General features: G+C 46.0%; 1 protein-coding gene across 3 annotated transcripts in view; it reads left to right on the top strand.

Annotated features, from left to right (window-relative positions):
• The first annotated feature begins 263 nt into the window (after positions 1 to 263).
• LOC147661201 (H(+)/Cl(-) exchange transporter 3-like) overlaps positions 264 to 26,068 on the top strand; it is a 301,732-nt gene continuing 275,927 nt past the window's right edge. Inside the window, exon 1 of one of the 3 annotated variants that reach the window (XM_086951239.1) lies at positions 264 to 389. The gene's annotated coding sequence lies outside the window, so the exon portion shown is untranslated. Of the gene's footprint in view, positions 457 to 6,902; positions 7,000 to 26,068 lie in introns of those variants that run through there. The other 2 variants (XM_086951240.1, XM_086951241.1) reach the window with 2 other exon arrangements.

Below are 26,068 nucleotides of genomic sequence, written 5' to 3'. Positions count from 1 at the left end.
ATATCCCTCCTCGCCACAAGACATTTTGGGGAGAAAAAAGTACGTCAGCGGCCACAACTTTTGTGCACCTCGTAGAGTAATAACAAAGCGCTGTGGAAGCACTCATCACCCCAGCAACCGTATAGCTGCTTCAGTCCCTGACGCCATCACAGCTGCGACAGTTGCCGCCCCCGTGTGCAGACGGGGAGGAGCTTCGGCCAGGCCCGCCTCCTGCTGCTGCCGGGGTGTCAGATGAGACGGACCTTCAGCGACAAACCCCATGTAGCCACGCCCCCAACAGCAGCAGCGGCCCGAGCTGGAAGCTGGCGCCGCTTCCCGCAGGCAGCCCAAGGGAGAAGGAGGATGTGGGATTACCTGCTTACGGCAGAGCAGGCGGCGCCACGGCACAGGTGAGACCATGATGGGGCGGGAGGGGCGTTCAGAAGACCGACGCCCCTATCCAGGGCACTCTGACAGGTATGTGATGAGATGTATAGCATACCTTCTAGCTAGGGCATCTCCATACGGCAGTGGCAGGAGGCGGGGCGCTCTTCAGAGCTGCCGACGGGCCCTTCTTCGTCAGAGAGGACCAGTGGTACATCCTGGCTGCCCCCGCTCCCCGTAGGATGGCTCGTATTTGTGCTCCTGAGGAAAGAGCATATTTTTTCAACCTTTCTCCCATTGCCTGCTTGTTTACCGCTAGTTTTTCATTAGTACTAATTTTTAGTCTAATATTGTTATTTTGTTCACCTGAAACGACTGTTTCTAGTGGGAATATTGCGTCATCAGTCTGGTACTGTAGTCGCTGTGAGTTAATAGCATAACGTCGTATCCTAAACATTTGTGGTGCCCATTCTTGTTTTAACTATCTACTTGTCACATCTTTACTATCGATCCCATTGATCACGTCCTAAAATATTCCTTTATTAAACTTAAGACATAATCTCACGTCTAGTTGTACATTTGATCGTGTTTTTTCAAGTAACATTTCTTCCCTTGGAGGCATAATGTGGTTTATTGCAGCCCTCATAGAAATGTTTTCACTTGGTGGGTATTAGGTATGAATAGCTACTCTTGTCTAGCTTATTTTATTGGCTTTCGGGTACTGGATGTCTGCTTTAAAGCGGGAAAATAAAAACACAAGTACAAGACTGCCAAAACATGACGATGAGCTGGGCGTACAGCAGAGCGCGACAGTTAAGGACATCAGGCTGTTAGTTGCAGTTTCCATCAAGGTGCTGAATTGAAACTGCTCTTTCTTGTCATGATTTTTCCATATACCTCAGTGTTCCCTAAAGAGCAGCGGATTCGTTTATATGTGTTACATCTAGCCGCATATCAAACCTTAAAATCATCATAATAGTAGTAAAAACTTTATTTCCGCCAAGAGGCAATACAAGTACATCATTAAATGTAAAATGCACAAATTAACAGACAAAGAATAACACAATATATAAACGCCACAGGTTGCAATTATGGTAATGGATTAAGAGCAAAGGCAAATAATATCCAAATAAAATATATAATGATGTGACATCGTGCAGCAATAAAATATTCTTGGCAAAATAACATAGTACAATCAAATAATACACACTGAGCTTAAATGTACAGTTAGTCCCCAAAGGAATCTAAAACATGTACTAAACCAGTGGAATACGTAATAACGTTGCAGCAGTTGGAAACCTCTTGAACAAAGTGCCAGAACTAAGTGAATTGCATGTTTGAGAATAAGTCCCAGAAGGGAAAAGGGATGGATGGCAAAAGCCTCAGGTAAGGGTCCTTTATTTGCTCCGACCTTTATAGTAGTTGGGACTAACTATCCTACACTTGGAGAGGAATTCAAATGTGGCAGCTAAGAATAGATGCAGGATTATTGTGTCGTTTGCGACCTGAAGCTGCAAACCACAAAACGAAGATGAATGCCACGTTGTCCCCCTGCTTTGCCAACGATGAGGTGGAACTCACTAAGGTAAGCAGTGAGAGCGTCAAGGAACTAAACTGCAGCAGTGCGCTGATGACAGGTTGATTAAAAGTATATAGTGGACCAACACACATCTCCCATTATGGGATCAAATAAAGTGCTTAAAGGTCAAGCACAAAACCCAGCAATTCGCTTAAAAGAATAAATGAAATAAAGTACAATACATTTGTAGGGATTAGATGGAGTTTGTGTTAGCAGAAGAAAGGAGTCTAGAACGTATAGACCAGGCTGAAAATAGATATCTACTGATGGTAAGTACTAGGTTCCTAGAAGAATCAGATATACAAATCCTACGAGCCACCAGGAATCTATAAATACCCAAATTAAGGCAAAGAGGACGAATATAAGCTTTTTGACAACGGAGGAGTAGTCTCGTCAAGGCAAGCCTCGAAATTAGGTGCAGGTTTAGAGGTTATAAGCTGTATTGAAAGGGAGCCCAGATAAGATGTTCGGTGCTACTGGGCTACTAAAAAGTCCCAGTAGGTTTTCTTTAGAATGGCCTTCGAATAAAGTAGTTATACACTCTGGAAAGATGTAAAGAAGCCACAGAACTAATTCTGTGAACCAATCCTTAAAATGGATAAACCACTTCATTTTATTGCCTGAGTCTAGGCTCTTGTTCCCAGCACATCCTTTATGTACAGGTCCAGTTCAGGGTTGGACCATAGTCTGATCCAGAGGTCAGTAAGAAGCTGTATACCTTTATGAGCAACTAGCGGCCCGTCCCGACGTTGTCGGGTATGACAGAAATGTCTGCAATTCGAAAGCGCCCCCACCGATATGTGCCTTTTGCCGTCGTGCCGTGCACATCGTGCCCGGGCTCTGCATCCGCTGATTAAGGCGCCGACGCGTGTGTACCTGCTCTGAAGTTCTGGCCTCACAGTCTGCAAATGCGGCACAGCCGCCCTGCCATGCTTATCTTGCCCGGGTGTCTTCTGTTTGGCCTCTTCACGCACTTCACGGCGCGTACTAAATAACACGGCGTGGTGCACTGAGACGCCACACGCCGCGTCAACGTCATCCGACGGCGTACTCAGCGGCCACACATTTCCAACGCGATAGAACGCTATTCTCACGCTCCACGGCGTACTCAGCCGCCACACATTTCCAACACGATAGAACGCTATTCTCATGCTCCAAACGTACGCACACGCCCACCTCAGAGCTGGTGCTACTTCCAACGGACTACTTTGTCCCAAAACGTGCTTTGTCCTTTCCAAAGTATATGTTGCGCTGGTGTATAGCCTATGTCCATCTGCTTTGCCTCACCTTTCCAATGCTGGATGCAGTGTGTCGGTTGGCGCAGTGGTTCCGGAGCTTACCCGCCTCAAAGGTTTGGTCCCACTCTTTATATTATTAGTATGGATATCCAAGATAACAGGTAAGGTGGGGCAAACTGGAGCAATTTGAGCAGGGACTTGGGAAACTTAAACTCCTTAGATTTTAACATGTTAAGATTTGTATTTCCTCATATCTCCGTACCATAGAGTGCATCTGTTTGAGTCTTGGTTTAGTAGATCTTCAGAGCTGGGGAAATAGCACACAGTTTGGAAGGTTGTGTATTTTTAAAATGCCAGCCAAAGTATGAGGAATAGTCAAGCTGCTTTTAGGGATCCTGTGTGACCAAGAAAGAGAGTTAGAGCTCCTGACCCCAAGGTAATAAAAAACATGGACCGGCTGCAAGGAACCTCCAGCTAACTCTCTAAATTCCACAAAAATTCTCTTCCATATGTATGCGGATGACACACAACTCTATTTGAAAATCTCATCCCGGACAACATCATCTCACTCAACTCGACCCTAATTACTACGCAAAACTGGTTAACTGAGAACCATCTACTGCTCAACACCTCCAATACTGAATTCCTTTTCATCTCTCCCCTAACCACATTCCCAAGCTAGGCCCTTGGCTGAATCAATTCACTGCCTTCAATTGCACCCCTCTCATCATAGACTCAGCCAAATCTCTCGGAATCACCCAGGACAAACACCTGAATATGAAAAATCATATTAGCAATGTGTGTAAGGGAGCTAATCTCTTGATGAGGACACTCAAACATCAAGCCATTCCTTCCACAAAAGGACTTCAAGCAAGTGGTACAAGCATTGGTCCTGCCGAGGTTGGACTATGGCAGCGCTACTCTCTGTGGCTTTCCCAAATACACGCTAGCTCCCCTGAGGGCATCACTGAATGCTGCGGCCAGACTGGTCACTGGTACAAAACAAAATGAGCACATATCCCCAATCCTAAAATCTCTTAAATGGTTGCCCTATGAAGCGCAAATTCATTTAAAGATTGCCGTTCTAGCGCACAAAGCCCTGCATTTCAAAACTCCTGGGTACCTAGCGCAAAAGCTTGAATTATCCTGCGGTGGGAGAGCTTCAAGAAGCGCTATCACTCTCCTCTTGAAACCACCCATCCTTAGCAAAAAGAGAACCCGTCTCTGAGCCTTCTCTGGTGCTGCTCCACGGATTTGGAACTCTCTTCCACAAGAAAGTATGCAGAATCTCCTCAACGACTGCTTTCAAACTGGAAGCCAAAAGATTCTTAATGATCACATTTTTACCTTAACTTGGCCCAGAATAATTTGCTCGAAATCATTGTTCCTACAACCATTGTACCCTCATGTGCTGCTGCTTTCTTTACCGCATTGTGTGTCCTCTTTCGTAGCCCGTTATATTCATGATTATCGTATTACTCTTCTTGACTCACTTGTTTGGGAAACAAGCGAGTATTCCTAATGTGTATTCCTACTTATTGTCGATATTGGATCTATGCACTTCTTTTCCGCATTGTGTATCCCTTTCGTGGTCTGCTACATACCCGTTTATGGTACTACTCTCATTGATTCATATGTTTGGGATTTTTCCGATTATTTGTCTGTACTTATGCAAGTATTTTGGTTGTGTAGTCTTTTCCTGTTGGCGATATTCGATTCCTTTGGAAAGCGCTCTGATATCCTTCGGGATCTTGTTCGTGCTATATAAAACTTTAGAAATAAATCCGAAAGGAAGTGGTTATGAAGCTTCTATGGGGTCTAAAGGCCATGAGTTTGGTCTTCGGTGTGTTGATTTCCAACCCTTTTAAGGGGCAGAAGTCCTCAAATTTATTTAGTAAAATTTGTAACCCAGATGGGGTTCGAGAGAGGAGAAGCCTGTCATCTAGGAGCGGAGCGCAGGGATCTTAACTCTGCTCATCTTCGAGACGTCAGCCTTCTCTAAATCATGAAATAGGTTTGCCAGCATTTTCTGTCAGCTGTGAGATCAGCAAACCTGGTTTTGGAGTCTCTCAATGCTGCCATTTCATTTTACTGTTTCAATGGTGTCAGTACTGTAACTGATAATGTAGTGTAGAAATCAAGTAGTGCTAAGGTTTTAACACATGCATCACAGTTTTTGTATTTAGATAGTTCATTGTTGTTTCCTGCATACTAACACGTACTCTGGCTCCTTCTTCAAGCTTGTCACTACCACACGAAAAGGCAACTACTGAGGTACACCATTATCGATCAAGGACCAAATTGACAAAGTCAAAAAAGTAGGAGGGTTGATCATTTTAATGCTTGGCTCCAGTTCCTAAAACCGACTTCCTAAAGAGCACCTGAACCAATGCAACCTAGTACTATATAACTCAAGCTTCATATGCTAATACCTACCTACCCACAGTGCGACCGCTATTCGACTTGCCTGTTTCTCCAACTCTAGCTTCATAGCCATTCTATCAGAACTCAGGACCTAGCTCTACCCCAGCCTACTCTACTTCAGAAAACAGATTAAGGCATCTTCTCCAAATTCATCTGAAGACAGAGCTAAATGGAAACTTCTCTTGAAGTTAGAGAAGTGTATTTGAAATTATAACACAACCTTCCCCTCGTGGCAGTTTCCTCCTGTAGGGTGTCTGAGAGGCTGTTGTCTTCTGGTTTGAAGAATGTTCTCCAGTAGTCACAGAAAATACATTTATATTGAAAAGCTCATGAGGATTGCTAAATTCTTTTTAATTTAACATTGTTAAAATAATATTTCATGATCACAAGTAAAATTCAGAACAGCTTATGTCAATAATAATCATTGATTACAAGGAGAATTGATTGAATAAAACCATCTTTTTACGAAAAAGCCATGATCACAATATATCAAGCAGAATAAAACATGCCGCCAAATAGTTGTCTTTTATAAACAAACACATTCTATATGCAACAGGATTGAGTGTAAGTGTATTCAAGTTGCTTGGTATGATGATAATTTTGCCTCCCTGCTGCCAAATATTCAGTGTTATAAGTGTTGTCAAGTTGGTATGAGAAGATTTAATACCAAACACAGAGTAGGATTTTACTTATGGTTTGGAATGTACTCCGAAGATGTGGCCCCTATACTCCCAATCCAGCACACTGTACACGCACTAAAGGCTGACAACCAGCATTTGTGAAGAAATAACTGGTTTAATCTGCCTCAGTGTTTCCTTTATACTTATTTTCTTTCTGTGGGGTTCCTTTATTGCTTATTTATGTGAATTTCTCTTTCACATTTTTCACTCTTGTACATAGTTTTGAATTTTTTTTCTGAAGCTCTTTCTTCCCTTCTTTGCCTTTCTCTGTCTCTCTTTTAATTCCATTGTGTGTAGGCATATTCCACCAATTTCCTATGTGGGCTATGTACATGCTTTCTCTGTGGGGTAATTTCACTCTTTCTCTTTTTGCTAGTACTATTGTTGACTTCCTCTCTCTGGGTTTATTCAGTATTTCTTGATCTGGGTGTTTCATTGATAATATAAAGCCTTGAGGCTGGTGCATTTATAGTTGCACCACTTTCTGCCCCCCTGTGGCCCTACCACAATTATTCTCTGGGGACTTGCTTCATCCCTCCCAGTGAGGCTTTTATTCACTTTTCTCTGATGGTAAAGTTCAAGGGATTTCTTTCACTCTTGTAGGTTTTCTATCATTACCACGCTTTCGCAAGCACCATTCCACTGAACAACAACAACTAGCATCTCGCGCTTCTTTCATTTCCTCTGCGGGACATATATTGATTCTTGGTACAAGGTAAACTTATTTCAAATCAATTCTTTTTATAATACTCAAAATTCATAAGGTATCTCTCCATGGCTTATTTGTCCTTTCTTCCTCCCTCTCAAGGAGCACTCGTTTGATTTTGAGGGTCTCTTTCACTTTTTATTAAGCTTTCTTTTACTCATTCTCTTGATTTCTCATGTCCCTTTCACATTTTTTTGTTGTTACTCTCTTTCAACCTGTTAGATTTGTCAATGCTTATTTTAATCTTTGTGTGTTTTTCTTTATGTATACATATACATTTATTACATATGCCAGTGCTGGCTCTAGTGTAGTTATAGTTAGGTCTGACTTTCCACCGAGGCGCTGTTCAATGAATCTGCGTGCAACTTTCCCATAAAAAGTGCCCTTACTTTGGCTCCCTTATAGAACTTTTTGCGCTGATTCGTCTAACCGAAGCCAAGAAAAAGATTGTTTTTTTTCCCATTTAAAACTTTGCTCTCCTACATTAAAAAAATAGCTGAATGCAAGTACACCTAATGTAGCAGAAGGTTGGACCTTTGCTTAAAAAAATGCTATTTTGTGTAGATCCATTCAATAGTTTTTAGGTTTAAGTGTTTGCTAATGACATCTTGATGACATTCGGAAGGCTTTCCTGGGAATGCCTTCCGCCCTTTGTTTACCATTGGCTTTGCGCTTAGTAACTACGACACTGGCCCTCTGCGACACTGTACTCTAAGCCATTGCCCTCAGCTCTGAAACAATCTACTCTACACCTCTGCACTATATGTCACTCTGTTCCACTCTGCCACGTTCCACTGTACGCCATTGCAATCTACCCTGTGCCAATCCACGGCACTCTGTTCGACGCCGCTGCACTCTACACCCCATGCAATGCGCTCAGCACCACTTTACACAAAACCAATACTCTGTGTCACTGCACTCTACGCCAATCTACTCTGCACCACTATATTGTACGCCATTTTATTTCTGCCAACAACAATATCCAGAGTAAGTCTTTATTTTATAAGCCAAAACCCATAATGGTGAGGTAATTCTGTACCTTGTAATTACCAAACCTGTGTTATTTTTTATTTTGGGTATTTCGGCATCAGTTTTTCACAACACCTCACAAGGAGGACCTAAGTAGGAAATGTTAAAGAACACCACCCTGTTTGAGTCCATTGTCTTGGGTATCTATGATCCATCAATATACTTTTTTGTCTACATTCGTGTGTGAAGTGCAGTCTCTCCCAAATCTCCTGTTGTCACATTGCTCATCTCTGAAGATGCTCTCATACTCCAAATGCAAAAAGAACAGAAGATGGACAGAATGCTGAATTAATCAAACATTCACCCCAGTTACAGATCTGGGTTAAATCCATCATTTTTTTGCACGGCACGCCATTCCAGTTGAAACCCAGCCATATGCAAATCAGTAGTGATCCTGTTCCCCATGGAAACAGTCTAGCCCAAACTGCCAGGCTAGGTCTTACCTGGACCAGAAACCAGCATCTTGGGACTGGTTTCAGGTTAACATCCTTCATCAGCCAGGCTAGCTTGAATCTGGTGACATAGCGAGCATGGGACCCACGTCTGGGCATACCCTTCCCACTTAGGGTGACCAGTGTAAAAAGAACAGATTATGGACGGAATGCTGAATTATTGAAACATTCCCCCCGTCACAGATCTGGGTTAAATCAATCGTTTTTTGCAAGCCACACCATTCCAGTTTAGACCCAGGCATATGAAAATCAGTCTTGACCCTGTACCCCATGGGAACAGTGCAACCTAAACTGCCAAGCCAACTCTAAATAGACTCTGATCAAAGCAGGAAAAACTTTGCTTTGACCTAAAAACCCCTGAGCCATTGGACGGCTCCCAATCCGTGTACACTATAATAATGCTATGGCGCTTTAGTAATACGATTGACTCTGTAGCTGAGAAACCCTTGGAGTGAAAGTGTCCTGGAAAGCAGTATTTACAATTGTTCAGGAACAAGCTATAGTATTGGTTCCAGATGTGGAGTAGGCATACACATTTTATCCAGTAATCTATGTAGCAGAAGATAATTTCTCGGGAACAGCAATAAGGTATGCTAACCTTATGTCATCAGGCAGAGCGAAGTTGCAGCCGCTGGTTGTCTTTACTACTAGGGCCATGGCTTGGAAAGAAGGCAGCTTGGACATTTTTTAACTCCAGTTATATGCTAGCTATGGTCAGTGTTGGACCTGGCCATTTTAACAGGGTTATCTCCAAACTTTATGCCTGCCTTCTTCCTCCTATTGTTCTGACATTTTTTGTTTGCTTTAGGACTCTGGGCAGTTTAACACTGCTAACCAGTGCTAAAGTGCATATGCTCTCTGTCTAAGTTGTATTGGTGATTGGTTTATCCATGAGTGGCATATTTGATTTACTAGTATATCCCTAGTAAAGTGCACCAGATGTGCCCAAGGCCTTTAAATCAAATCTCAGAACTGCCATGCAGTGTCTGTGAGTGCAGTGGTAAACTCCCGTTTCAACCTGGCAAGTGCACCCACTGGCCAGGCCGAAACCTTTTCTTTTACTTCATTTAAGTCACCCCTAAAGTTGGGCTAAGTGAGCCCCATGGGCAGGGTGCAGGGTATTTAAAAGATAGGTCATGCACTGGTATGTTTTACATGTCCTAATAGTGAAATACGGCTAATTTAGTATTTCACTCTTGCAAGGAAGGTCTCTCCCATAGGGTAACATGGGGGATTGCCTTGCAATATCTTGTAAATGTAATTTCTCATTGAGAGCAGATTGAGATTTGGAGTTTGGGCTTTCTGAATTCACAATATAAAAATACATATTTTGGTAAAGTTGGCTTTTAAATTGTGTATTTGCAAATGCCACTTTTCGGGCTGCAAAAAAATCCTAAAAATGTTACTATACCTGCAGGTCTAGTGACTTAAAACATCTACTTGACCTAATTATAATGCTCTTGAACCATAAACCTTTTTCAAATTATTTGATCCTGGGCAAGTATTTTTGTTCACTGAGACGCCATTTTCTTCTTTTTCACATATGAGAGCATCTTTAAATATGTGAGTTCAGCACATCTGCTGTACAGAAAACTCTTTTGTTTGATTTAATAGACTAAACATTAGCTCCATATAGAATACAAATCTAGCCACATATAGGAAACACATGGCGCTGACTTGCCTCTTAGTTCATTGACTACATTGTCATCAGGGCAGGGGCAGGAATGTTTCTCAAATCATGTTTAAAAACTATCACTTTTAATAAATACATAACTAAAGCATAATGTAGCAGCACACTCCTTTGCAATCAGCAGATTTTACATTGAAATGTCCACATAATTTGTCACTGACATGGTTTTAAAACTACAAGAGTACAATGTTTGGAAATAAAGTTCAATATTTGTCATTTGCACATCACCAAGTAAAGTGTTCTGATTTGTTTTGTTTTTATTTGAATCTTTATTTGCATCACACTTCTGAATTACAAAAAAAGTTTTCTCAATTCCTAATATAGTTTTAAATACTTGTACTATTCATTTACAAGCTGTTTAAATGTTGTGATAGAGAATAAAAAGTGACATTCTACAGCCTTTTGTTTCACAATTATTGTCAGATAGCTCACTTGACAAAAACATTAACTGTAATAAGAGAAAAGTAAACACCATTTTCCAGGAACAAATAAGCAACAATTAGTAAAAAGACCTACTGACATTTGACCTCGGACCTTTAGCAGTTGGCAAATGTCTCTTAATTGCTAATTCACTTTATGAATGAACAGAACACCTGTTTCTTCCAGCTTAAGTTAATTTGCCAGCATGGAGTAGGCCTGCTTTTAGAAAGTGGGCAATTTCTTGCTTAACCATTCTGTTCCTCTACACAACTGGGTTGGCTGACAGTTGGGCTCTTGTGCATTAACTCTAGACGGTCACACAAAGGTAGCTGAGGTGTGCCTTGCATATCCTGATGGGCCGTCACCATGTTGACCGTGTTAATATAGCCGCCACTTCCCTTCAGCTTCTAACTCTGCCCCGCCTCCTCTAGCCGCCTCCTCTAGCCGCCTCCGTCTATCCGAGGAGGAACAGGGAAATGAAAGGCGAAGCCTTAAGTGTACAGTGCGCGAGAACCATTCAGTGCAATCTCCAGTTTAAAAAGTAGAAGGCTTTTAGTTTCAAATTTGTTTTATTGATTTTAAGAGCAACAGTAGGCACTACAATATGAAGGAAATGCATCCGGCATGAAAGGCAATCGATACAGATAAGTACATGTTCTCTACAGATCAAATAGCTGGCTAGTTGTAGTTGACATAACAAAGGTATAGTGCCTGGGCTGCAAATGTCACATGTAGTGAGGTGACGAAATTGTAGGAACAAAGACCAAAACCAAAACTCCCACCCCATCCCACGCCCCCCCACCTCTCCCACCCCACCCAGTGTGCCGAACATGTGAAACAATCATGGATGCATTCGTGTAGTAAATATCGCAGTCATCTGGAGGATCACAAGGGGTCATGTGTGGTCTCTGTGAGTCGTAGCAAGCGAAGGTACTTGGGGCATGTGATCTCGTTAAATTCTTTGGACAGGAGGGAAAGCAACAGGAGCCATACCTTCCGATAGGCAGCCGTGGAGTGTGTGAGCGTGGCGTGGATACGTTCCATTCCCAAGGTGAAGCAGATTTTATGCAGCCATCCCGTGTGAGTGATTGCCCTGCCTGATAGAAAACTATATACTGGTGATCTCTTCTGTATATTACTATGATTCAATCATTACATTTTACACTGACAAGCTCACTGAACAACCCAATGGTTATAGCCTATTTCACTGAACTGGGCACTTTATTTCTACAAAAGTCAGCAATTTATATACATTTCAAATAAAAACATTAAATAAACATTCAAAACAATTTTTGAAAAAAAAAACATTCACATAACCCCAAGTGTGGTGACCGTAACCATATTTACAGTGAAAAGTTGTGACATATTCAAAATCGAGGTTATCAGTACAGAAACAAAAGGAAAAGGACACTGTATAAAATGAGACGATTTTGTTTGTTGTGTGTCTCTTTAATCTATTTCGTCAACGGCGTTTCGACCCTCTCTAGATACCGGGTCTCATCAGAACTGTTTATCTGGGCCTCGCAAACTAATTGTTGCTGCAGCTGTGCCGGAGGAAAACTATTCCGGTCTCGGTCCATCATTGAGTGGCCGAGTGTTTTGATCGTAAACGAAGTGGGATCGAGCATTTTCTCTCCCCGCCTTCTTGGACTAACAAGAAGTAAATGCACGCCGCGAATACACCTAGTATCAAGCGGAGTAATCGTCTAAGCAGATGTTAATCATTTCTACTGGCTCGGGATAAAAGACGAGTCCCATAATCGTTGGATTTCCTTTGCTTCACATGCAAGTACTGTCCCCAGATAAACAGTCCTGATGAGACCCGGTATCTAGAGAGGGTCGAAACGCCGTCGACGAAATAGATTAAAGAGACACACAACAAACAAAATCGTCTCATTTTATACAGTGTCCTTTTCCTTTTGTTTCTGTACTGATAACCTTGATTTTGAATATGTCACAACTTTTCACTGTAAATATGGTTACGGTCACCACACTTGGGGTTATGTGAATGTTTTTTTTTTCAAAAATTGTTTTCAATGTTTATTTAATGTTTTTATGTGAAATGTATATAAATTGCTGACTTTTGCAGAAATAAAGTGCCTAGTTCAGTGAAATAGGCTATAACCATTGGGTTGTTCAGTGAGCTTGTCAGTGTAAAATGTAATGATTAAATCATAGTAATATACAGAAGAGATCACCAGTATATAGTTTTCTATCAGGCAGGGCAATCAATCAAATTGCCACAAATCTGTTATCAAAAATTTTAAATGAGTTCCTTGTGACGTTGTTTCTTTAGTACAACTGTACTTACGCAGTTTGCAAGGACATATGGGTTGCTCTTGTTTTGTTTAATATCCCGTGTAAGTGGGCCTGGCATTTGAGCCCCAGAGGGACAGAACGTGTTGTGTTGCGGCTTGCATGGCGATCCCCATCTGGCAACCTCTGGGAGACTTTAGGGGAAAGGTGATTGCATTAGGTAGGCCTAAAATGGTGTAAGCTGGGAATCTAGGGATTTCAGTATCAAAGGTGGAATCAATGTCGTCCAGTACCGCCTTCCAATAGTCCTGGACTTCACGGCACTCCCAGAGGAGGTGAGTCAAGGTGCCCCTTTCCCCGCAGCCTCTCCAGTACAGCATGCTACGTGTTGGGTTACCTTTGTTGAGCCGGACTGGAGTGAGATGCCAGTACATGGCCAACTTCGTCGCCGCTTCCCTACCTGCGGTGTTGCGAGTAGTGTGAGAGGCTCTATAATACACATAACTCCATTCCTTGGGTGACAGGGCCCTCCCCAGTTCTGCCTCCCATCGCTTCTGGCCTGCTGTCTTGCCCGAAGTAGCGGGGTGTTAGCATTTTGTAGAGGTCTGAGATAAGATGCCTGTCCGAGTCCTTCGTCACCAGCCACTCCTCAAAAGTCGTCATGGGTCTACCAACTAGGGGGGCGATGTCTGGACGTGTGAGCCAGTGCCTAAGTTGGAAGTACTGAAATAAGTGAGGGGAGACAACGTCATAGCCCTGGATTATGTCCGCGAGGGTGAGAAAGCCCTGTAAGTCGAAGAGGTGGCCGGCAGAGAGGCAGCTGACGCCGCGCCATTGCGGAAATGCATGAGGAGCATTGCCTGGCGGGAACTCCGGGTTATCCAAGATAGGGGGTAAGTGGAGAAGGGAAGGTAGTCAGCCCTTTCTTGATCGCGACGCGTTCCAGACCTGCATGACAGTACGAGTAATAGGGGATCGCAGGAGGTAGCGTGGCCGATGCTGCCGGGGAAGGAACATGATTTTCCAGAGGGATGTCTGGGCCATCGCTCTGTCCTGAAATAACCATCGCTTCTCGGATTCTGCTCTGAACCACTTGACCAGATATCGGAGTTGTGCGGCTTGGAAGTATTGTAAAAGGTTGGGGATACCGAGGCCCCCTTCGTCCGCAATCCTGTATGCTAGTCGTTTATGTAGGCGTGCCCGCTTGCCTTCCCAGATAAAATGATGGAAGGCAGCTTGTAGGCTCGCGATGGTGCCAGCTGGAGGGAACACCGGAGGGGTCTGGAAAATGTACAGAATTTTGGGCAGAGCTGACATCTTCACTGCCGCAACACGTCCTAGCAGGAAAAGGGGTCGCTTTGACAAGCGTGAGAGATCGAACCGAATTTGGGAGTAGAGTAGATGAGTCACCGTAGACTCCGTGGATGAAGTAAGAGTGACACCTAAGTATGGGAGTTGTGCGGTCGACAGTAATCCTCTCCCATAAGCAGGTAGAGTTGCCTGTGTTTGGGCATTTTTGCCCAGAGGCAGTATGAAGGATTTCCCCCTATTGATTTTGAAGCTGGAGACAGCTCCAAAGGATTCTAACTCTGCCAGGAAGGCGGGGAAGGAGCGGTCTGGACGATCCAGAGCAGCTATGATATCGTTGGCGTAAAGGGCGATCACACGAGGTTCCCGGCCAAAGGTCATGCCCTGGATGGCAGGGTTGTCGCAAATCTTTTGCGCGAGGGGCTCTATGTACAGGGCAAACAGGAGAGGCGAGAGGGGGCACCCCTGCCTCGTGCCACGCTGGATCTCAAAAGGGTCCGAACGTAGGCCGCCCAGGCGAACTCTAGCCCGAGGACGGTGGTAGCAGCTCGCGATCCAGGCCTGAAAGCGGTCCCCTAGCCGAAAGCGCCGCAGGACTTGTTGAAGGTAGGTCCAGTCAACCCGGTCGAACGCTTCCTCAGCGTCGACAGCCAGCAGTGCAGAATCCGAGTTTTGGAAGTGATCCTTGTCAATCAAATGAAGTATCCGTGTGTTATCGCTGCATTGGCGATTCGGAACAAAGCTCGATTGGTCGGGTTCCAAGATCCCGGGCAGACATGGACCAGGACGCGCCGCTAGGACCCCGTAAAGAGTTTCAGGTCCAGGTTAAGTAAGGATATAGGTCGGAACGCGGAGCAACGTGTGGGTTTCTTACCTGGTTTAGGCAATACTACTATCTCGGCTGCAAGCATATCTGGGGGGATGGAGCTCGGGGCCTCAAAGGAATTGAAGAGCCGGGTGAGAACAGGAGCCAGAAGCTGGCTGACGGTTTTGTAAAACCCGGCCGAAAAGCCGGCAGGCCCTGGGGATTTGAGAGGGCGAAGGCGAGAGATAGCAGCGAGTACCTCATCCAGGCGGATAGGGGCATCTAGGGCATCCGCGCTGGCCTGAGATAGCTCTGTGACCTTCGCCGATTCCAAGTAGGTATTAACATCCGACGACGACACAATCTGCTTTATATAGAGTGGCGTAGAATATCCGGAACGCTTCCGCGACCTGGTTCTCTCCAGTGATATCCAGGCCAGAGTCATCCGTGAGGCTAGTAATTTTGGAACGTTGGGTTTTCGCCTTCAGGGCGCTAGCAAGTAAGCGGCAAGTTTTGTTCCCCCCGATGTAATAGGAGTGACGGAGGCACAGAGCGGCGAAATCCGCCCGATCTGTATCTAGGCTGGCTAATTGGGCTCTGGCGGTCTTCAATTGTCTCCAGACCCGCGGGGCGCCGGTGCGACTGTGGACCCTCGCCAGTTCAGAGACCTGAGCAGTAAGGTCATCCCTTTTTGCTTTGCGGACCTTAGCCTCTGCTGCTGCAATTGCGATAAGCTCGCCGCGAGCCACCGCTTTCAAGGCCCCCCAGAGGGCAGACACCGAAGTCTCGGGGGTGTCATTAATAGCCAGATAATCAGCGAGGCACGCATGAAGTTGCTTGGTGACCTCCGGCCGTTGTAAGAGGGTTTCCCGCAGTCGCCACGCTCCAGGGGGGCAGGTGGATTTGGGGACCTGGAGTGTCAACTCCACCGCGTCGTGATCAGACAATGCCGCCGGCACCATGCTCACGTCTCTGAGAGTGGTAAGTAGTTCAGAGGAACCCAAGTAGTGGACTAACCTGGCATACGTGTGGTGTACATGGGAGTAAATGTGAAGTGTGATGTGTTGGGATGTGTAGCCCTCCATAGATCCCCTCGGTCTCTCTCGCGTAGCCAGTCTTTACCAGCGGCTGTAATGGCGCGGGTGTCCCCATAGCGATGTTCCGACCTGTCTACATTTGTGTCCATCACTAGATTGAGGTCCCCCCCCCAATGAGCAAGAGAGAGGTAGGGGACTGAAGTGACTCAGAAATGGCACCCTTTAAAAAGGCTTCCTGTCCCGAATTTGGGGCTTAGAGGGAGACGATCGTGAAGCGCTGGCCCCCCAGTAAAAAGGTGTATGCTAACAGCCTGCCCTTGATCTCCCCCATCCTGTCTCCCACGCTGCCACGGAAGCGCTTGGATACCAAAATAGCCACCCCCGCCTTTTTTGTTGGGAGAGAGGAAAAAAACTGCTGGGGAAAGGCGCGTGAGCGCATCCTATGCCAGTCTTTAGGCAGGAGATGGGTTTTCTGTAATAAACATATGTCGGCCCCGGAGTTCTCCAGGTACAAGATCACAGCCCTCTGTTTAATAGGGTTATTCAAGCCCTTCACATTAAGGGTTAATACCTTCAAACTAGACTCCATCATAGGAGATCAAACGATCCATGGGCTATGTAAATGCAATCCCATTGTTGGAGCCAATGAAGACTCGATGAGCACTCCAGTCCCACAGAACCCCCTGGCACACTGGCTACCTCCCGCAATCCCACTCCTAACCCCGTCCCAACATCGCCCCCCCAATCCCTCTCTTCCCCTTGCCCCCCCCCTTGCCCCAACTCCCAAACCAACTCGCCCAAACCAAGACCCAAATTCTCAGACCTGAATGTTCATCTCCCCCCACCCAATGCCCACTTCCCAACCCCCAAACCATAAGAATGTATAGTCCCAGTCCTGCCAGTCCACACAGGGCCGTGGTAAAGTGTGACGAGGAGGACCCGGACTCGGGCCCTCCTGGCTTACCTTTACCTGTGTCCCCTCTTTTTGCACAGCACACGGATACCTGGAAAACGGCAGACGACTGGTTCAAACCCTCACAGGACCAGGGGGAGCCGTGTTACTTTAACTGGGCGGAGTTGGACCCTGGACCCGCCCACCAGCTGGAAGTAAAGGAACGCCCAACCCGGACTCAGGTGTGTATTACACCCGGAGGTAGTGGAGAGTGGTGGCGTGAGAGAGGAGCGGAGTGGAGGAGAACGGAAGACGGAGAAACGAAGATCGCGATCGAGGAGGAGGCGGGTGAGCAGAGGAGGAGGTCGGGAGAGGAGACAAGCGGGGAACATCGGCTGGAGGAGACGGGTGAGCGGAGGAGGAGGAGGTCGGGAGAGGAGACGAGCGGGGAACATCGGCTGGAGGAGACGGGTGAGCAGAGGAGGAGGTCGGGAGAGGAGTGGAGCGTGGACCATCGGAAGGAGGAGGCGGGAGAAGAACAACGGAGGACGGAGGCAGGTGTCAAGGGAGACAGTAGAACACAGACCTGGGAAGCCGAGGGACGAAAGACCAGAGACGACTGCGACAAGCCGGGAGGCCAAAGGGAAGGCGCATCGCCCAGCCACACTTCACACAAAGTGTGGCTAGAGCAGGTACGGTCACGGTTCACGGGGTGGGCGGGCCGTAAGTGGGGTAAACCGCCGTAACACGAGCAACCGACCTTCTGTGCACTGTTACCCTTCCTTCACGTTACCGGCACCCTAATACTGAAGAGCACGTGTGATCCCTCACTTCCCTACCCTGATTAAGCACCGAAAAACGTAGCCTAATATTGGTTTCTTTCTGTTTTGGTGGCATCACTGACGAGAGGCAAAAACGGCGGAAGCAAGGCCTACAACAACCAGAAGGCACCGGGAGATTTGGCGGTTAGGAGCGGCCAAACAAGCGGCAGAGGACGCCGACAACCCGTTACCGTTCTACAGAGTGCCTGTACAAAAGAGAAGGCAGTACAAAACAATAAAACCATCGTTGCCTAGAACTCCCTTGTACGTGAACTTATTTGAGAACCCGGCCAAAAGCCCACATAAAGTTACTTACAAGGGTCATGTCCAATGGCGGCCATCGCGGCCCCCCACCCGGCATCCCTTCAGCCCATGAGCATGGTACGTGCTATGATCAATCCCCCCCTCAAGTGTAAAGATCATTTAGAGGGTGATGTCTCCCTGGCTACTTCCGCCACTGCCGTCGCCCTCTCCTGCGTTATGATGTGGGCCTCGGGTTTCAAGCGTTGCGGCGGGGATCGTCTACGGCCCACTGTTTGCCAGTCTCCTCTGGAGGACCCTTGCGATGCTCTCACCTTTGGCGCGTCTTCTTCCAGATCAAGTCCCAGAAGAGCACAAGTGTCTTTGAGCGAGCACATTTGGTGTAGGGCCCCATTCCATTTAAATATCAGCCTGAACGGGTAGCCCCATGAATATGGAACTTCTTGCCGTCCCAGAAAGTCCCTCGCAACTTTAAACGCTTTCCTTTTTTGTAGTGTGATGGCCGAAAGATCCTGGTATAGGGCGACAGGGTGGCCTTGAAATTGAAGAGGTTGTGCCCGTCTGGCTTCCCGAAGAATCCTCTCTTTTAGCGGGGAGTTTGGGAGAAAGGCTAAGATGTCCGGCGGTGGGGCGGAAGCGCGTCTAGGAAGCCCAACTCTGTCAATGCGGACGATAAAGTCAGCAGGTTCCCCCAAGATGTTTCGTAAAAGGTCCTGTAGGTAGCTAGTGACATCCGTCCCTTCTGCTTTCTGGGGGACCCCCTGGACCCGTATGTTGTTGCGACGGGAGCGGTTTTCAAGGTTCTCCGCGTGGGCCTGGAGGTCCAGTTGTTGGTCTGTAAGTCTCAGGACTTCCTGTTGGAGCTGTTCGATTTCGCTGCTTCTAGTTTGGTCGGCCTCCTCGATGGCGACTACTCTTTCCCCAAGACCCTCCACGTCTCGTCTGAGTTCCCGGACCTCTCCTGCCACCTTCTGCTTCAGGGACTTGAAATCATCCCTGAGGGAATTGAACAATGTCCCCAGAAAGGACCTGGGGATGGGCACTTGGTCGCCGGATGGCTCCGGCGGCATTCTTGCGGTCTCAGGGGAGGGTGGGTCCTTGCCGGCCTTGTGTTGGGATTTTGCCAATCTCTCCGGGAGTGTCTGGGTCACTTTTTTCCCCCTAGGCCCGCCATGTCGCGTCCAGCCGCCGGAACGGTCCCATCCGGTGGTCCTCAGGGGGCCGGAGGCAAGCGCCGAGGCCCGGCAATCCCGAGGGTAATTGCGATCTGTGCTGTGGGGAAATTGGCGCCCTCACTGCTGTGTCGGGGGTCCTTGACGGAGAACGAGGCGGCCCGCCGCTGCGCCAATGACGGCTTGCACTCTGCCCCTCACCGCTTGGTCAAAGCCAGTCTTTTGTGGAGCGTCCGGGACCCAGGGCTCAATAGTGTGGCAGCAGCCCTCGTGGCACCAAGGGACAACAAGTCAATGGGTGGCTTCTTCAGGGAGTCCCGGCGTCTCACCGCCGGTCCCCGACGACCACCAGCAGGCGGGCAGGAGCAGCCAGGCAAGGTCGCATATCTGGGTAGGCCTCCCCCTCCAAACGTCAGCACCCGTCTTCAGGTGATCCCCGGGTGGCTACATGCATGGACGGCAAGAAGTGGACAGGGCTTAAATGTCCGACAGCGCCAAAGGGAAGCGCGCTGTCCCACCACCTCCTCGCCGGCGCAGCGCGGCCTTCAGGCCCAGCCGGTCCCAACACCGGGAGCTCGATTATGCCCCCCGAGCATCCTCTGTAGTGCCCACCGTTGCTCTCCTCACCTTTGCTCACTGGTCTGGTGCTGCCCGTCTGTCTCCGGTGTGCCCAGGCCGCCTTCCGTCACAGCCCCGGCCTCCCGGTTTCGTCCGCTGCTCCTTCAGGCCGATTCCTCCGGGCTTCGCTGGTGAGTTGCGTCGCTGCCATCTCCTCCTGGTTCGATAGCCGTGCAGGCCCAAAGCCGGGGTTTCCCGCCTCAGGACACCCGGCCAGCCCGTCTCGGGGGCATCGTGCTGTGCTTAACGTGCCTCGAATGCTGCCTCCGCACCACAGGGATACTCTGGCATGGTCGTGGTGTAAACTGCAGCTGCTCCGCGCGGTTAGGCCCGAGACCGTGGACTCAATTTTCGCGACTCCCGGCCGGCCCCATCTCCACCACCAGCCAGGTCGCAATGGCGGCAATCAGCGCTCTGTGTTGGTCCTGGACCCAGGGCCGGAAGCAGTGGGTCGTCCCCGTAGGCTCTACAGGCAGCCAGCCGGCCCGTCTGATGATCGGGGGCCAGGGCAGGGAATGTGCAAACAGGTCACTGCTCCAGGGCGGCCGCCATTTCAGGAGTCGCGGCTGAGTTATCTCTCCTTTTCAGAGCATTGCGGGGGTCGCGCAGAACCAGCGACAGCTCTCCGGGGGCAACAGCCGATCTCAGCTCCCGGCATCCGGTGTGCGAGGTGCTCTGGGCAGGTTAGGCGTCACTTTTAGGGGCTTTAGGAGGGATCGGGGCAGGGAGCCGCGGAGACCTGCGTCCGATCAGGTCGCCATCTTGGACAAGCCCCCAAGTAGAAGGCTTTTAAAAAAACACAATACATTTTCCCCCCACTGTCAATTCCCCAAAGTGCAAAGTGTAAAGATCACACGCTCGCAACACAGCAGTTAAAACACATGCTTTATCAAGTAATAAGAGGGGTGACACTTGAGGCTGATGAAACATGAGATGAAGGTAGCCCTTTAAAGTGTGAAGTGTGATTTTAACTTTTCTTTTAATGCGCAGCCACTATTCAAACCTAATTCCCTTTCAACTTTTCTTTCTAGAGAATATGTATAAACTATGCAGCAGTAGTAGTATTTTGATCCATTTGAGCTACAATTACATTTTTTGTTGGAAGTCTGCAAATTATACAGCAAGGTGTGTGGTAAATCCATCATTATGCAGCTACAGGGTTGCATATTCTACTGGCCTCGACCATTGCCAAGCTTAATAAAAACGTAATCATGAATGGTAAACAAAACCTAAAGATTCTGATTCCAATCATTGGCCATTGTCATGTGCAGCATGTAACGTACCACTTCAAAAAATCTCTTCCTTTTGCAGACCGAATGAGTGCTTTTTTTTCTTTCTAAAAGTCTATCCCCCAGATTCATCATTGTCATGTTTTGCGAGTCCTTAATAGCGATTTTTAAGGAATCGCTCTTAAAGACTCGCAAAACGGGATTCATGTAGAAATCGCAATATTTATTGCGATTTCTAAAGCTTCCTTATTTGCGATTCACTAATTGCTAATCGCAAATAAGGAATGACTCCCCATTCATTCCTATGGGCCTAAAGGCCCATAGGAATCAATTTGGAGTCATTCCTTATTTGCGATTAGCAAATAGCGATTCGCAAATAAGGAAGCGATTTCAAGGGTGCCAGGGTGTCCAAAGGACATCCTGTTGCACCCCTGAAATGGTAATGTACACTGGTGTTTCGCACACACATGTCCAAAGGACGTGTGTGTGTGTGTGTAACATACAACTTAGAAAAATGCACTAAAGTGCAGTTTTCTAAGTTTTCGCTATTTACTCGTAGTTAGAATTCGCGGTAAATAGCGGCCCCAGATTGCGAATTCGCAATTTTAAAATGGTTCATGAATTTCATTTAAGGAATCTCAAATTGAGATTCCTTAAATGCAATTATTCGCAATTTAGCGATTTTCAGAATTGCGATTTTTGTATTTGGGATGTTGAATCCCAAATGCAAAAATAGCGCTCGCAAAGGGCCAGATTCTCAGAATCTGGCCCTTTGCGAGCCGATTTCGGCTTGATGAATCTGGCTGTATATTTTTAACTGCATAATTAAGTGTTGCTCTTTTTGTTACGGCAGATGACCAAACCATGTAGTTCAGCATTTCAGTTACTATTTTCAATACACATTTTCATTTCTTAAAAACACCTTTTTCGAACTAACCACAAAATAAGCATGTATTATAAACAAAATATAACTGGTAACACGTAATAATGGTCTTACATTGCCATCTCGTGTTCTGGTCACATTTACAACCCACTATGCCTTTCAGCCTCAAGTTTATGATGTCTACCGAATCCATCTGTAGTAATATTGGATATATTTATGTGGTTACCTCTCTCATATATTGAAAAACATGTAAAGAGAATGAATGGTTAGGATTGGCTATACCCACGGTCAAAGTGCAGTTCCGATTGTGAATTAAACTTGAAAGCCACTGAAAATAGAAAGTCATGGTTAGATGCTCGCTCCATAACTCAAACAGCCGTGTAAACCATAATTTCAGTGTAATGCTCATGACGGCACACTTGATTTGACATATGCAATTACAAATGTCCTAAATAATCATGCCAGTGAGATTACATATTCTATAACGTTTATTACTATGAAAGAGACGACTATGAATGTAATATTATTTATTTGTTTGATAAGTTATTTAACTACTTTGACCTATTAGATTGTATTACTTATTGGTATAATTGTTGTGAGGTTCTCAGCATTGAATGCGTTCTAATTATGGTTTACATAGCTGTGGTGCGAATTATGGTGTGTAGCTGACAACTTGAAAATGTCAGTGGTTTTCCCAGTTGATTTCCAAACAAAACTACTGTAATTACGCTTAATCACACTATTACTAGTCCTAGTCGTAGCTTTACTTTAGTTTTAGTTTATCAGTATATTGTTTTCTTTTTTAAATCATATACTGCATCCAACGTTTATGAAAATATACCTTAATACTTTGGGCACAACATTTGACTGTGGGCAGCAGGAATTGGCTGCATCACCAGGCCTGCTTTCAGGCCCTTTGCTGAACTGTCTGCATCAACCCTGTTAATGCTGTGGTTGCATTTTAGAAGACAATCTTGCTATCCAGTGAAAATTCTACCTTCTGTCCAAAATTCTTAAGTAAATGTGAGAACTGCATGCCTGTTACCCTTGTTTTTAGGATTTAGTGCAAGGAGGTTATTAACTGGACCCCTGGGGCCTTTTACAAGTCAACAACTTTTGAAACCAAAGGTTTACCCACTGCATGTGAGTGCAGTTCCAGCAGGTAATGCAATGGCATGAGCATGTGGAGCGGGATATAAAATGAGCATGTGGAGAACCCCAAGCTTTGGGGAGAGGTGGACACTGTCTCGCATAAAACCATATGGAATTCCCATTGTTTTTTTTTTTTTTTAGAATCCTTGTGTTTGTTCATGCATAAGATTTTTTACGGATATGCTGTGCATCACAAATGAATAAAGCTTTCTGCTAGCTGTGTCCCATACATCTGGTATCCCCCTGACGTGGAACTATTTTAATGAATTAATAATTTGTGTCTTTTTTAAAGCTGGGCCCCCTCGCTTATCAATCTATATGCCTCGTTACCAGTAGTCTGTTATGTAGTACAGGGTTACTCTTCGACCAAACCTCCAATTCCAGTTGGTATTCCTGCACCAATTTAGAGGCATTTCAAGTTATTGTCCCTAGAATGGGGACCAATATGTGGCTCGGTATTACCAGGTCCTTTTCCACGTGGCCTTCCTTATTCCAGGCTCAATAACTGGTCATTTTGTGCTGGGGAGAAGGGGTCAGGGATGGGTGAGGGCACAACAAGGCAGGGCATTGCTGGGGGATCCTCTCTCACATTGTGCAGGGGCCAGGGAGAGCGTTGTCCAGGAGTCATCCTGAATTTCGGTGAGTGCGGATTCCCTCCTGTTAAAACCAGGTCTTATGCTTCCGAACCCAAGATTGCGTGGTCGAATACACCTGGTTGTCCTGAGTGGTGTCTGTCCAAGGGATGCTGGTCTGGGCTCTGCTGCTGAGACCCTTCTTGAGCACACCTCAGTTAAGAGATTCAAGAACACCATTAGGGCTGTTGCTGTAAACGTACTTCTGCCTCAGTTCTGTTATTTGTTTATTTTCTGTCTAGCATGGCTCCTTCCTCCCCTGGAAACCCCTTCCTTCTTTAGTTTTAACTTCCTTTTTTGTGTGCCGTCCTTTGCTGTACTGGTATCTATCATCACGGCTATTCCTTCTACTCGACTATATTTTGAAGTCACACCTTCTATTTCGTGTGATCGTGTGTAGATGTATTACTTCCGTATATACGTTTGTTGTCTTGGCAGAGCTCTCTTAGCACAGCTCCATTAAAGTCTGTGCAACACTCTGATACTTAGCCACCTTGGTGCTAAATTATTCATCAGTGACTAAAATAGGAGCAAAGAACACTTTCCGTGAGAGCCTTTCTCTCCGTGTTATCACTGCTACGCCGGAGAGGCTTGCCAGCCTCAAACATGCAAGGGTTTTCTTTCTTATGCTCTCATTAAACACCGATTCTTGTGGGCAGTACAATTCGTTCATTACTCTGAGCGGAAAGGGACTTTTTTGTGTATGTGTAGTGTATGCGTTGTGTGTAAAAAAATGACAGCACACGGCAAGCAAGCAGCTTTGTTTTAACCCACACACTCGTCAGACTCACATGAATTGACTGGTTTATTTTTGGACAACCTCGTGTTAGACTTCCTCGTACTCTCTCTGCCTCGCCATAAGAATGCGGCGATTTTCTCTCAGATGTGGTTGCAGTTCAATGAAAACCCCTACGGAATGTAATCTCGTGATGAAAACTGAGGTCATGCAACGAATCACATGGGACCAACCATCTTTCTTTAACAAGAAGCTGGCAAAGCTACCTTTCAAAAAGTATTCAATGGGTTACGGCATGCATAGGTTAAGTTTTAATAGTTTCAAGTTTAATGATTTCCAATTCAATGTATTTCGTCCGGACAGTTGATTTGTTTTTATCAATTCATGATAGGCATTAGGGGAAGAGTTGGGGGCGTTACGGTCAGAGCTGCCGCTTTTAAAACTTGGGAACGGGTTCGAATCTCGGTGTCAGCTCAACATCCTGCGTTTCTGACAAATCAGTTAATCGTCCCGTGCCCAAAAATGGGCATGACCTTGTGTAATGGAACTCCGGTGCTGGTGTAAAGTGCTCTGTAAATACGGGCCGAGTACACGCTCCATAAAACTGTGGGGAAAAGGGCACAGTTTGGCTCTTATTTCACTTGTGCTACTAAAGATAAATATGCACAGTACAAGCATTACATCTGGAAGCCATACAAAGCAATGGCATATTTGATAAAAGCGCCAAAATCGGGATAAGCCCCAGGACCCTGTAGGACACCGGGTGGAACTACCAAATGTGATATACTCGGGCCCCTTTCTTATTAAAAGTATTTTGATCGAAACACTGTAATTTCAGATACCAGAATCATGGAAGAATGCTATTGAGGTTCTATTTAAAGTGGGTGATGGCAAAGATCCAACCTTTTTTCGCCAAAAATCTTTAATAACCATGATGTTATTTTGAGCAAATGTTTCATGACCGTTTCAATGAATGGGTGAAATAAAGAAACATCACTAAACCTTGTCAATGTAAGTTTCGAAGAGCTCGGTGCATTCAAGTTTTATTGATAGCTTCACGAATGGGCCATAGTAGAACGTCTTTGTAGTGTATATACATTTTAGTAAAGTTCTTGACTCTGTTAATAGAGCCAAATAATGGAAAGTATACAGAGAGATAAGTGTGGATTCTGAGTTGCCGAATTACACAATGATTCTTCAAAGTGATAGCAGGTCAACGTAAAGATATTGCACTGATATTCACTTCGGAAATGATATTCCACTCAGCGGTGTAGATTAGGGCTGCGTCCTTGTCTCACTACTGTTCATATTATATTTAAATGAGCTGCCAGAATGCGTTAGGCAAGTGTTTTCAGATGCTCCAATGGTAAGTGATATAAGAATTCCACTGCTATTTGTAGACCTCGCTGTGATACTGTTTTTTTTGCAGAAGTAGGTATTTCCTATTAATGGTTATTTGGCAGAAAGAAAAAAAGGTTGGTAAGATGCTGTTGATGGATGGACAGACAGCTTGAGACGTTTGAATTCTAAGATTACTTCAACTCTAAATTGGAGTGGGGAAGGGGCTCAGATGAGTAGCGTAGCAGATACTTTTTAGTAGAACTTAAGCTGTATCCTCACTCTCACAGTGCAAAACGTCTTCAGTACTCTCCCAGTCCACAACGGGCAGGTCAAGTGGGCAACTC

Source organism: Lissotriton vulgaris, unplaced genomic scaffold (assembly GCF_964263255.1).
Source record: "Lissotriton vulgaris unplaced genomic scaffold, aLisVul1.2 SCAFFOLD_228, whole genome shotgun sequence".
NCBI classification, from domain to species: domain Eukaryota; kingdom Metazoa; phylum Chordata; class Amphibia; order Caudata; family Salamandridae; genus Lissotriton; species Lissotriton vulgaris.
The sequence above is the reverse complement of the archived record's forward strand: the minus strand, read 5'-3'. Positions and strand labels throughout refer to the sequence as shown.